This window comes from Labrus mixtus, chromosome 12 (assembly GCF_963584025.1).
Source record: "Labrus mixtus chromosome 12, fLabMix1.1, whole genome shotgun sequence".
Classification (NCBI taxonomy): domain Eukaryota; kingdom Metazoa; phylum Chordata; class Actinopteri; order Labriformes; family Labridae; genus Labrus; species Labrus mixtus.
The window spans coordinates 29,102,219-29,115,176 of NC_083623.1; the positions used below are offsets into that span (position 1 = coordinate 29,102,219).

The 12,958-nt window shown below is 40.9% G+C and overlaps 1 pseudogene; it reads right to left on the minus strand.

Moving 5' to 3' along the window:
• The window catches only part of LOC132985416 (NLR family CARD domain-containing protein 3-like), a 36,725-nt pseudogene extending 25,902 nt beyond the window's left edge, over positions 1 to 10,823 (minus strand).
• Between the last annotated feature and the right edge of the window lie 2,135 nt (positions 10,824 to 12,958).

The window sequence follows — 12,958 nt, forward strand, 5'->3', positions numbered from 1 at the left end:
TCTCAAGGGACAGTACGGCACTAGTAGCTCCTTAAGATAAGATGGTGCCTGGCCATTTAGAGCTTTGTAGGTGAGAAGAAGGATCTTGAATTCTATTCTAGACTGTATAGGGAGCCAGTGCAGAGAAGCCAGGACAGGAGTAATGTGGTCCCATTTCCTGGTTCTGGTCAGTACACGAGCTGCAGCATTCTGGACCCGTTGAAGAGTCTTTAGAGATTTGCCAGAGCACCCTGACAAAAGAGAGTTACAATAATCCAGTCTGGAGGTAACAAATGCATGAACTAGTTTTTCTGCATCACTTTGCGACAGGATATTCCTGATCTTGGATATATTACGAAGGTGAAAGTAGGCTGTTCTTGAAACTTGACTGATGTGAGAGCTAAAAGACATATCTTGATCAAAAATAACTCCTAGATTCCTAACAGTGGTGCTAGATGCCAGGCTGATGTCATTAAGGACAGTCACATCACTAGAAAAAGTCTCTCTGAGGTTCTTAGGGCCTAGCACAATAACTTCAGTCTTGTCTGAGTTAAGTAGCAAAAAATTTCTGGTCATCCAGGTCCTAACGTCCTTAATGCATGTTTCTAGCTGACATAACTGACTGGTACCATCGGGCTTCATTGATACATAAAGCTGAGTATCATCTGCATAACAATGAAACTGTATGGAGTGTTTCCTCATAATATTTCCCAGAGGAAGCATATATAATGTAAAAAGAATTGGTCCAAGCACTGAACCTTGTGGGACTCCATGGCAAACTTTAGTGTGCATAGAGGACTCATCATTAACATGTACAAACTGAGATCGGTCTGATAAGTAGGATTCAAACCAACTTAAAGCAGTCCCTGTAATTCCAAGCAAATGCTCCAGTCTGTACAACAGGATCCGATGGTCAATGGTGTCAAAAGCAGCACTAAGATCTAACAAGACGAGCACAGACAGAAGTCCCCTGTCTGAGGCTAGAAGTAGATCGTTTGTAACTCTAACTAGTGCAGTCTCAGTGCTATGGTGGACTCTAAATCCTGACTGGAACTCTTCAAATAAACTGTTGTCATGGAGAAAGTCACACAGCTGTTTAGCTACCACCTTCTCCAGGATCTTCGAGATAAAAGGAAGGTTGGATATAGGTCTGTAGTTAGCCAGAGTTCCTGAGTCCAGAGTAGGCTTTTTAAGTAGAGGTTTGATTACCGCTACTTTAAATGTCTGTGGTACATAGCCTGCCAGTAAAGACATATTGATCATATCTAATATGGAGTTGCTAACTAAGGGAAAGACTTCCTTAAACAGCTTGGTTGGGATTGGGTCCAAAATACAGGTTGACGGTTTCGATGCAGAAAAAATGGAATGTAGCTCTGAAAGGTCGATTGGAGAAAAACAGTCGAGACTAATATCTGGTCCTGGAACTGTCTCTGCCGTAACAGACGTATCTGCACCAGGTAAGGGCAGGAGGTTACCAATTTTGTCTCTGATGTCTAGAACTTTGTTGTTGAAAAAGCTAAGGAAATCATTACTGCTGAGGGCTAGAGGAATACAAGGCTCGATGGAGCCATGACTCTCTGTCAGCCTGGCTACAGTGCTGAAAAGGTATCTAGGATTGCCTTTGTTTTCCTCGATTAGAGAGGAGTAGTAGGCAGCTCGGGCGTGACGTAGAGCCTTCATATATCTTCTATGACTATCCTGCCAGAAAAAACGAGATTCTACCGTTTTGGTCGAACGCCATATTCTTTCAAAATTCCGTGATGATTGTTTCAGAGTACGGGTTTCTGAGTTGAACCATGGAGCCACTCTCCGCCGCTTGACAACCTTCTGTTTCAGGGGAGCAATCGAATCCAGAGTAACTCTCAGCGAATCCACTGCACTATCAACAAACTGATCTAGCTGAGAGGGACTAAAGCTATCGTAAGAGTTTCCAACTGGGTTGAAACACGGTACTGAATCAAAAACAGCTGAAATAGCTTCCTTAAATCTAGCCACAGCACTATCCGACAAACTTCTAGAAAGCACACCTCTTCCAGGCAGAGGTAATTCTAGTAGGACAAAATCAAATGTAATAAAAAAATGGTCTGATAGCAGAGGATTTTCTAGGAAAACTGTAAGGTTATGGATTTCAATTCCATAAGCTAAAACAAGATCCAGGGTGTGGTTAAAATGATGAGTAGGTTCGTTTACACCCTGGGTGAAACCAATAGAGTCTAATAGTGACATGAAAGCTGTGCTCAGGCTATCATTTTCAACATCCACATGGATATTGAAGTCACCTACAACAATTATTCTATCACTGCTAAGGACTAAGTCTGATAAAAATTCTGCAAACTCAGATAAAAACTCAGAATATGGGCCAGGAGGGCGGTAAACTACAGCAACTAGAACTGGCTGAAAGGTTCTTGAGACTGGATGTGGAAGACTAAGAACAAGGCTTTCAAAAGAAGAAAAATTCAGCTTTGGTCGAGGGTTAACTAAAAGACTGGAATTAAAAATAGCTGCTACTCCACCACCTCGTCCGGTGTCTCGAGGTATATGAGTATTAAAATGACTGGGAGGAGTGGATTCATTCAAACTAACATATTCATCTCGACACAGCCAGGTTTCAGTCAAAAAAAGTAAATCAATGTGCTGATCTGATATCAGATCATTCACTAAAAGAGACTTGGATGCTAAGGACCTAATGTTCAAAAGTCCGCAGTGAATCCTCCGATCTTGTAGCAAAATCGTATTCGTAGTTTTGATTCTAATCAGATTCTGATGATTCACGCCGTTTGGATGACTTATAAAAACGCGTTTGGGCCGGGGGACAGACACAGTACCTATAGTATAACTACAGTTCGATTCAGAATTACAGCTATAGTGACTGGGAGACAGATCTAAGGGAGGCGCAGAGAAGTGTGTAAGACTGCAGCTCTGCCTCCTGGTCTGAACTCTGAGTTGTTGTCAGGGTTTTGGACTAATAACCTCTGCTATGTTTCTAGATAATAGAGCTGCACCGTCCAAAGTGGGATGGATGCCGTCTCTAGCTAGCAGACCAGGTTTTCCCCAAAAAGACTGCCAGTTATCTATGAAGCCCACATCGTGTGCTGGACACCACCTCGACAGCCAGCGGTTGAGTGATGACATGCGGCTATACATGTCATCACTGGTCTGATTTGGGAGGGGTCCAGAGAACACTACGGAGTCCGACATCGTCTTAGCAAAAGTACACACCGACTCCACATTAACCTTAGTGACTTCCGACTGGCGTAGTCGGGAGTCATTTGTGCCGACATGAATTACGATTGTATCAAATTTACCTTTAGTCTTTGTCAGCAACTTTAAATGAGATGCGATGTCGCCCGCTCTGGCCCCGGGTATACACCTAACTATGCCCGCTGACTTCGCTAGCTTCACGTTTCGGACTATGGAGTCTCCAATAATCAGAGTTTTATTCTCAGCGGGTGTGTCGCTGAGTGGGGAAAATTTGTTTGAAACGTGAAGTGGTTGGTGGGGAACCGTGTGCTTCGATTTTCGACTATGCTTCCCTCGGACAGTAACCCAGCCACTGCCTCCCGGCTGCTCGGGAGTTACCGGGGGGGAAGCCAAGCTATGTCGGCCCGCACCGGCTACAGGTGGCTGGCTAACTACTGCTGCATACGATGACTCCGACTCAATGGTGCGGAGCCGTCTCTCTAACTCAGACACCCTCGCCTCCAAAGCTAAAAATATACTACATTTCTTACAAGTATCATTATCACTAAAGGAGGACGAGGAATAACTTAACATCTGACACGTAGAGCAGGAGAGAGCAGGAGAGGGAGAGACAGAAAAAGAAGCCATTGTAAAGCTAACTGCTAGGCTAAGCTAAGAGTAGGTACACAGTAACACAGTGCAGAGGAGAACAGAACAAGCAATTATGCAATACGCTCACCGTAGTACGCTGCTCTGCTCAGGTGCTGCTCGCTGCTCTGCTCAGGTGCTGCTCGCTGCTCTGCTCAGGTGCTGCTCGCTGCTCTGCTCAGGTGCTGCTCGCTGCTCTGCTCAGGTGCTGCTTTATAGAGAGCTGCATACTGAGCATGTGCAGGAGCTGTGTCGTGACCATAGACTGTAAATATCACTGGATAAACCCTGACCCGTCTGTTACATACAGTACATTTATAAATTCAACAGTGTACTACCCAGACAACACTCCATGGCTAACTTTGGTGTGCATAGAGGACTTATCATTAACATGTACAAACTGAGATCGGTCTGATAAGTAGGATTCAACCCAACTTAAAGCAGTCCCTGTAATTCCAAGTAAATGTTCCAGTCTGTACAACAGGATCTGATGGTCAGTAGTGTCAAAAGCAGCACTAAGATCTAACAAGACAAGCACAGAGAGAAGTCCCCTGTCTGAAGCTAGAAGTAGATCGTTTGTAACTAGTGCAGTCTCAGTGCTATGGTGGACTTACAAACTCATTGTTTTCAACAACAACATCTTAACAACAAACATTTCTAAACCATTGACCGTAAATAATGGGCTACACTGAGTACAGTTAGCCGACTGGTTTACAAGGCGGCAGTGGCTCAATTGGTAGAGTCATCACTTCTCAACCAGAAGGTCGAGGGTTCGATCCCCAGCTGGCCAAATGTCCAATGTGTCCTTGGGCAAGACACTTAACCCCAAATTGCTCCCGCTGCTTCAGTGGTGGTGTATGAATGGGATTAGTTACTTCTGATGGATGATACTACATAGCGATCATCACTACCATCAGTGTGTGAAAGAGTGTGAATGGGTGGGTGTGACATGTGGTGTAAAAGCGCTTTGAGTAGTTGGAAGACTAGAAAAGCGCTATATAAGCTGAAGTCCATTTACCATTATCGTTGAACAAGCTAGGTCCGTAAATATAAATACCGACACATGAGTAAGCAGTAAATATAACACTACTATATCACTTACCGAAAAAAACTGAAGCATCAACTTGTTGGATGGTCTGTTAACCGCACAGCAAGCGATGTATGTTGTCAGATATGTGTTAAACAAACTCTCCAAACGAAGTAAAAAAAGAGGAGAAATCAGATGGACCAAGCTGCTACATAGCCTCCTGACCTGCTGCTGAACTGACAGACAGATGCAACGGGCAGAGCTGTCAATCAAATCTGCCACAACCCTTATATGGGCATAGCCATTTTACTTAATATGTGGTGAAAACTGTTTTTTATTTTGGCTGTGGGCTTATGGCACTTCCGACGCTTCTGCAGCCAGCCTCAAGCGGAACCTCGAGGAACTGCAGTTTTTTGTACTTCCGCATTGGCTGCATTTTTTCGAGACCGGAGGTTGCCCCTTGGTCGTGACCTGCACACTGAGCATGTGCAGGAGCTGTGTCATGAGTTAAAAAAACAAGCACCGTAAAATCCGAAATATAAGTTGCACTGGTATAAGATGCGCTGTGTTTTTGAAGGTCTCTCAGAGAGAAAATAAAGTTTACACTGTCTTCCTGCATGACAGTTTTTATTGTGTTCAGAGAAGTCCAAAACCTGCAGTTACTGTTCAGCTCTGTCACCCTTTTAGTCTGTTTTCTCTTTGTGGAGTCTTCTCTCCTATCAGCTACAGTACGGTAGTCGAGCTCTCAGCCTGCAGGGAAAGTTGTGAAGCAGAGACCCTAGCTTGCGAGCTCTATGCCCGACTCCGTTTGTTTTCTCTTTAACTCTTTAACCAGCCAGACTGGTCTGTGTCGCTGTCTTTCCCAGAACAGCGTGCAATCAGCTCTTAATACACTGAGGGCCTGATATACTAAGGTCCCAATTAAAGAGTACTAAATTGTGTGTTCACTCCAAAACATTGCACGTTTGGTGACTGTGCGTTTTTCGGGTGATCGACTAAGAAAATTTGCGTGAATGACACCAGTTGCAAACCTTGTGCAGGCGGTACTATTTAAGTTAGGCTTTTGCATATTCTACTGCATGTTCTACTGGGTTACGTCATGGAGAGTTTGGACGGAAAGCAGGATGACTGCAAGTGCAAAATAGGTATCAGTGGAAGAGGCAAATGAACATATAGTATTTTCCAGTTATAGCAGATAAAACTGAATATTACAAAAAGAAAATTTGGCTTATAAGAAAACCTCGGCATTAAACAGGGCCTCTCTTTTCTTCCCTCCATCTTTTGAAGATGAATTGTCATACATTGTGCAGGAGGTGCAAGCTGTGTCCTCTGTGGCGCGACACTCGGCACATTGTTGCACACAAGACAGCTGGCCAGCGCTGTGTCTGATCGGACATAAATGCTCTTCCTAAGAGGTATCGAAGACGGGGGTACAAGAAGTGGTGAGGTCCCCCCATCCAAGCATAGCAGCAGCGGGCTGTAGAGGGAGGCGACGAGTGCACTATGGAGAGAAGCGCACAAGCTGGGGGAGAGACGCGCAGCCCAAGAAAAAGGAAATCCCAAGTTTAAAATAAAATGTTGGTGAGAAGAGGGAAATAGGAAGAAATAAATGTCAATGTTGAAATTCTTTAGAATGCAGAGGCTGTGAATTTTCAGTTTTGTTTAAATAGGCAACAATATAGTTTAATCATGGTGTTTCCTGCTGTCATTCTAAACATATTAACATGTGTGGGGAATAACGTGATCTGTATGCCTTCTTTGATTGTGCCTATGTCTCCTCCTAACTTCAATAACAGCAGTCTGTTGTGTGTAACACTGGTCTCCTGGGTTAGCACGTTCTTTTCAAAGGTTTTTAATTCAGACACTGTCACAATCACCGCAGTTTTTGTCAGGCTTGGTAAATCACAATGTGTGTACTAACTTAACTTATTTGCATTTTATCCTTTCTAGGGCAGAAACGCCCCATATTCAATATTCATTAAGTTAAACTTACCAAATGGTCAATGCGTGTTGTTTTGCTCATATGAAAGATTCAATCCTCACTCCGCTCCGTTAGTAAATCAGATAGCACTTTTTTTGCTGGTGGTATCAAGTCTGCACACGTTTTAAGACACGCAAACCTTTAGTAAATCAGGCCCAATGAATGGGGATCGTTTTTTAATCGCGTCTGGTCGCATGCAGTGGTGGTAGCTTCTGCACCCGCGGTAATGATGGCTCATGGTGTCATCATTTTATACTGGTATATTAGTTGCACCTTTGTATAAGACCCAGCCAACTTTTAAGATGGAAAAAAAAAACAGGTATTAAAAGTGCATCTTACAACCGGATTTTACGGTACTTCAGTAAAAAAAAAAAGATCTCTTTGTGTAGTCATGTTAAAAAAGTTAAAAAAGACAAACAAAGAGTGGACACAACAGAAAAAATTATTCAAAGAAAACGGTCACAGCAGATCTCACTAAACTTCAGGATCAGTTTAAAAGACTTCTTCCTGCAGAATCACAGAGAAGATGACTAGATACACAACCAAAGAGTCAATACTGAAATCATATTATCTTATCTATAAACATATAATACATATATATAATCCTTAGTATGTTGTTATGAGTTCAGTGACTTTCTCTGTATGATCACTGTGTGCAGGTTGATGAATAAAAACAAGAAAATCAACACATTATGGTGTTCAGGACTCTTTTTTTTAGCTTGACAAAGAGTAGTTTGTTTGTTAAGTAGTTTGGTGATTAAAAAAAGTTCTCTTACTGTGGATCTGAGGGTCCTGGTTCATTACTGAAGACTGGAGGAGGATCTTTAGACCGGTCACTCTTCATAGAGAGACAGCTGGACAGAGGAGACTCTGCTCTGTCCTCCTCTTTGCCCCCTCGATCACTCATCTTCTGATCTCCAGATTGATCAGAAGACAATAAATGATGTTCATGCAGGTAAAACAACCTGAGGAAAAAATAACAAACAGGTGAGATACAAGCAGGAAAAATGTGAAAGACGGAGCTGGTCAGGTCTCTACATCTCATTACCTGATGTGATCCTTAATTAGATTTTCTCTTCCTTCCTGTCTGCCTAAGTACCTGATGCAGCACCTCAGTGCAGTTTGTTTTGATCCTAACATGATTTGTCCGTCTGATCTGCCCTGAATAGTGCCAATAACAAGACATTGAGTCTTAAACTTTAAACATTAAACTGACATGTTAGTATTTAACAGCAACCATGACCTTTAGGACATTTGTACAACTAGAACTGTATAAAACAGGGTTGGAAATCAGCACTTGTCACATACGGGTGTCTTTTTGCAGTGGCGGGTGAATTTGCTCAACCTACCGACCACAGTGGCAGAGCGAGGGTCACAATGGTGCTCTATATGCTGGAATGGCTTTGCTTGGTGTAACATGATTAACAGAGCACAGACTAGCATCTCTTTAACAGCGGGTCAACCAGCTTCAGGTGTGTTTAAACTGACGCCTCGCTGTCTCAAGTCCAAGATGATAAAAAGAAGCGCACTGTGGCGTTGATTTGGGGTCAAAGGAGCAGCTGTAAATACTAGAACTTTCGACATTTGTCTTGGGTTCTAAGTGCTGCACACATTCAGCGTCCTCACAGTAGAATCCATAAAAACAATAGAAAAACACATCGACATGTCAACAGAAAAGTAGAGACCCATGTATAAAACACAACATATATTGCACATTACCCATATAGAGAAAAATATATCAAAATATAAAAGCATGTAAGAACATCATGACGCCATGATGTTTCTGCTGTAAATGTCCAGTGATGAAACGGTGAAACAGACAGTGGGTTATCTTAGAATTTATTCGGCCAAGGTCAGACAACAGCAACAGAACACAAATGGCTGACAAACTTTTCATGATAACGGTCCTGTTATATTCTGTTAGCTGGTACAGCCTACAAATTATTTTACAATTTGGGTACACTTCTAAAAGGCTAGAAAGGTGACATTACCTTCACTTGAAACTGTCAGATATCTACATTTAAGTCATTTAAGCTCACAACATACACTCTGCTCCTCTCCAAAAATAGATCTGCTGCTATGAGAGTCTTACACAAACTGTTACATCCACACAGACCTAAACCAATGACCCTTAGATGGTCGACAGATTTAAAATGATATATCCACAAAATGATTAAAGTGAATGATTATGTGAAAATAAATACTAACAGGCACAACCCGTACAGCAGGCTTAGATTTAAACTGAACAGAGATTACAGTACCACGCTGACATCCAGCTGAACTACAAAACTAATGTAGTTCAGCTTCCTGGGCGCTAACACGCCCTCGGTGTCAGCTGTTTTTAGTCACTGCACTCAAACGCTATCAGTTGAAAGACGTTCAACTTTGAGAACAGCGCCACGCTGATCAATGTCACTTCTCCCTCACTGACCTATCAAACTCAAGAAGGGGCGGGACTTCTGATATCAGATTTGTCAATAACAAAGCGATGGCGGAGGAGACGCTGGTCTGACTCGTCTTTTGGAGGGAACAGTTTGCAGGTGTAGAGCTGCTGCTGACATCAGGACATGACTCCTTTACATCGTCCTCATGTGTTCTTGGTGATATTTATTTGATTTAAAGATAATATTAAATACATGGAGCTAAAACACACCTTACGGACACTACAGAGGGAAGCAGAAGTTAACTTTTGTAATCTAGCAACAAGGAGCGCTGGTGAGAAGCGCTCTGAAATAAAGGTTGTGAACATGATATAACACGCATTCTATTTCAAGCTCTTCACACTAAAAGTTCCTGATTCAAATAGCATTGCTTTTATTGTGAAGCAGCTACATTAGAAAATGGGCTATTTTTCAACAGAAGCAAATTACTGTAACTCAGAAGTTTGAAATACAAACGCAGAGGAAAGGAACCTGACAGATTCAGTTAGAAGCTACAACGTCCTGAGAAGAAAACAAACAGTGACTTAAAAATATCTTTCTAAATGAAACTCAGTTTCCAGCAGAAACCTTTATGACTGTGATGACTCTCCTCATAAAAGCTCATATTCTTTTAAAACAATATATCCATTATCTTACCTCTCAGTCGAGGTTTCATTTCAGCTTCATCAGCCTTTGAGGACATAGCCCAAAAATAATGAACTAAAACAAACGTTTTTCTGTTTATGAGTGAGACAAACAGCATGTCAGTATTTTATTTAATAGTTGATAGCCTATTTCTTGAATACTATAAGCCTTGATTATTATGTTACACGCCATTACATTGTGCTGCCAGTTAAAATAAAGTGGCAAGTAAGAAATGTAAGACTGGTACCCGCCAAGCACCAAATGCGGGTAGATTTTCCATTTGGCAAGTTAATTTCCAGTGGTGTAGTTGAGGGTATACGCAGGTCAAGTGTATAGGTATACCCACTTATTTTTCAGTCGACATAGGGTATCCTCACTTCCCTCTGATTCACACCATTTATTGATTGACATCATTCAGCAGTATGCAGCAATTTTTTTCTCCCAGGGTTGGTGAAGGGATGATCCTCCCTACTGCCTAAAAAGTGTAAGACTGGTAGATTTTTGAATCCACCAGTCACAGGGGCACGTAGGCGAAAAAGTTAATCACCAACCGTGGTATAAAACAAAGTCCTTCATGCCTGTAGCGTTAAAACCTTGTCATAAAACAGACCTCATTCAGTCACAACATTTTACTAGGTTGCAGTATGTGTGTGTGTGTGTGTGTGTGTGTGTGTGTGTGTGTGTGTGTGTGTACACAAAATGTATTTTGAAAAGAGGAAGTACTCCACATTCACAGAGCTGATCCTGCACTGAATCTGATCAGTTTTAAAGTATTACTCAGCATGAACCTGCTTCCAGAGGTTTAAACAGTAAAGTCATAATAATGTTGAATTAAACTCACCCTGTCTCAGACGTGTTTGTCCTTCTGCTCTGTCGACTCAAAATGGAGCCTAAGCTCTGACTCATAGAACACTTTCACTTTGGTTTCTTGGTAACCCAGTGATGACTTTTGTTAGTTCAGGTTTCTTGGTGATCCCCTCTGCTGGAATCAAAGTAAAAAGCATTAATCCAAGCAAACTAAACAAAGTGAGCTGGGATCATCTTCAGCAATAGTTGTGGTTTTCAGACCGTTAGACTTAGTTAATAACAATCTTAATAACAATCAATGTCCTTCTTTTACCTATTCGTGAGAGCAACCCATCCGGGTACTTTGCCCAAACGATGCCGGCCCCGCCCCTTTCTGGGTGAAATCATTCCATCTGAATGAATGGCGGTTAATGGACCAGTTGGGGTCATTACCGATTTAAAGTCTTAAAAAATGAAAACCATACTTTAAAACGGCAAGTATGAGCCTAAATCTGATGACCAGTGATGTAAACATTTAAAATATGACATTTCTGAACAGAGATCGGCATCATAATGGTATAAAATTAACCATGTACGTGAGTGTCTGTTCAATCTCTCTCCGTCAAACTGCTCAAACGAGTCATCAGAGGAAACTGACTTTAAACACCTGATGAGTAATTATTAACCGTGTTACCCGAGAGGGATCTTTATTTTTAAATAATACATTAGTGAATGAATGTGTGAAGAATCTGTTAAGACTTCTCTTCTGTCACGGAGCAATCGCTGCCTTAAAGCTATAGTAGGAACATGACAGCGGTCCCACAATTTACCACTTTAATCCTCTCTAGTTTCAGTCCAAACACACAGAGCTCTTCTTTTACCTTCCTTTATCATTTGTAAATGAATGAAAACCCGATACTAAATTGTGTTTTTAAAATAGTTTGAAGTACAAAAAGCTTCGCAATCGCGTTTAATCGCACTGCTACCAGTGTTTTCTAATCTACCGCCGATACATTCTCAGGACTTGTTTTCACCCAAACAGGGGCGTGGTCACTCTGGCGAGCCGGAAGTGACGTTCGACTGCTCTTATGAATTTTAATCTGATAACTTAGCCCCTATGCTGCTTTGTTTTTGGGTTTGATCCCTTTGTTACTATGGCAACAATAATGCTCACATCATGAAAATGAAAATTTTGAACTTTTTTGAAGCCGAATTTCTTCATGAAAATTTTGAACTTTTTTGAAGCCCAAATACTTCATGAAAATTTTCAACTTCTTTGAAGCCGAATTTCTTCATGAAAATAATCAACTTTTTTGAAGCCCAAATACTTCATGAAAATTTTCAATTGAGCCACCCCCCCATTACGAAAAAGTTGAAAAAAGACGACCCACCCCATTACGAAAAAGTTGAAAAAAGACGACAAACCTCCCTTACGAAAATGTTGAAAAAAGACGAAACACCCCCCCCTTGCGAAAAAGTTGAAAAAGTTGAAAAAAGACGACCCACCCCCTCTTACGAAAATGTTGAAAAAAGACGAAACACCCCCCCCCTTAGGAGAAAGTTGAAAAAGTTGAAAAAATCTTTTCATTTAAAATGTTCAACTTTTTTGAAGCCGAAATCTTTTCATGAAAATTTTCAACTTTTTTGAATCCGAAATACTTCATGAAAATGTTCGACTTTTTTAAAGCCGAAATCCTGTCATGAAAATTTTCAACTTTTTTGAAGCCGAAATCTTTTCATGAAAATTTTGAATTTTTTTAAAACCGAAATCCTGTCATGGAAATTTTGAACTTTTTTTATGCTGAAATCTTTTCATGAAAATTTTGAACTTTTTTAAAACCGAAATCCTGTCATGAAAATTTTCAACTTTTTTGAAGCCGAAATCCTGTCATGAAAATTTTCAACTTTTTTGAAGCCGAAATCTTTTCATGAAAATTTTCAACTTTTTTTAAATCAAAATTTTTTTGCGAAAACTTTACACTGTTTTGAATCCGACTTTTTTTTCATGATAATTTTCAACTTTTTTGATGCCGATTTTTTTCGTGAAAATATTAAACTTTTTTGAAGCCAAAATCTTTTGATGAAAATGTTCGACTTTTTTAAAGCCGAAATCCTGTCATGAAAATTTTAAATTTTTTTGATGCCGAAATCTTTTCATGAAAAATTTGAACTTTTTTGAATCGGAAATACTTCATGAAAATTTTCAACATTTTTAAAGCCGAAATCTTTTCATGAAAATGTTCAACTTTTTTGAAGCCGAAATCCTGTCATGAAAATTTTCAACTTTTTTGA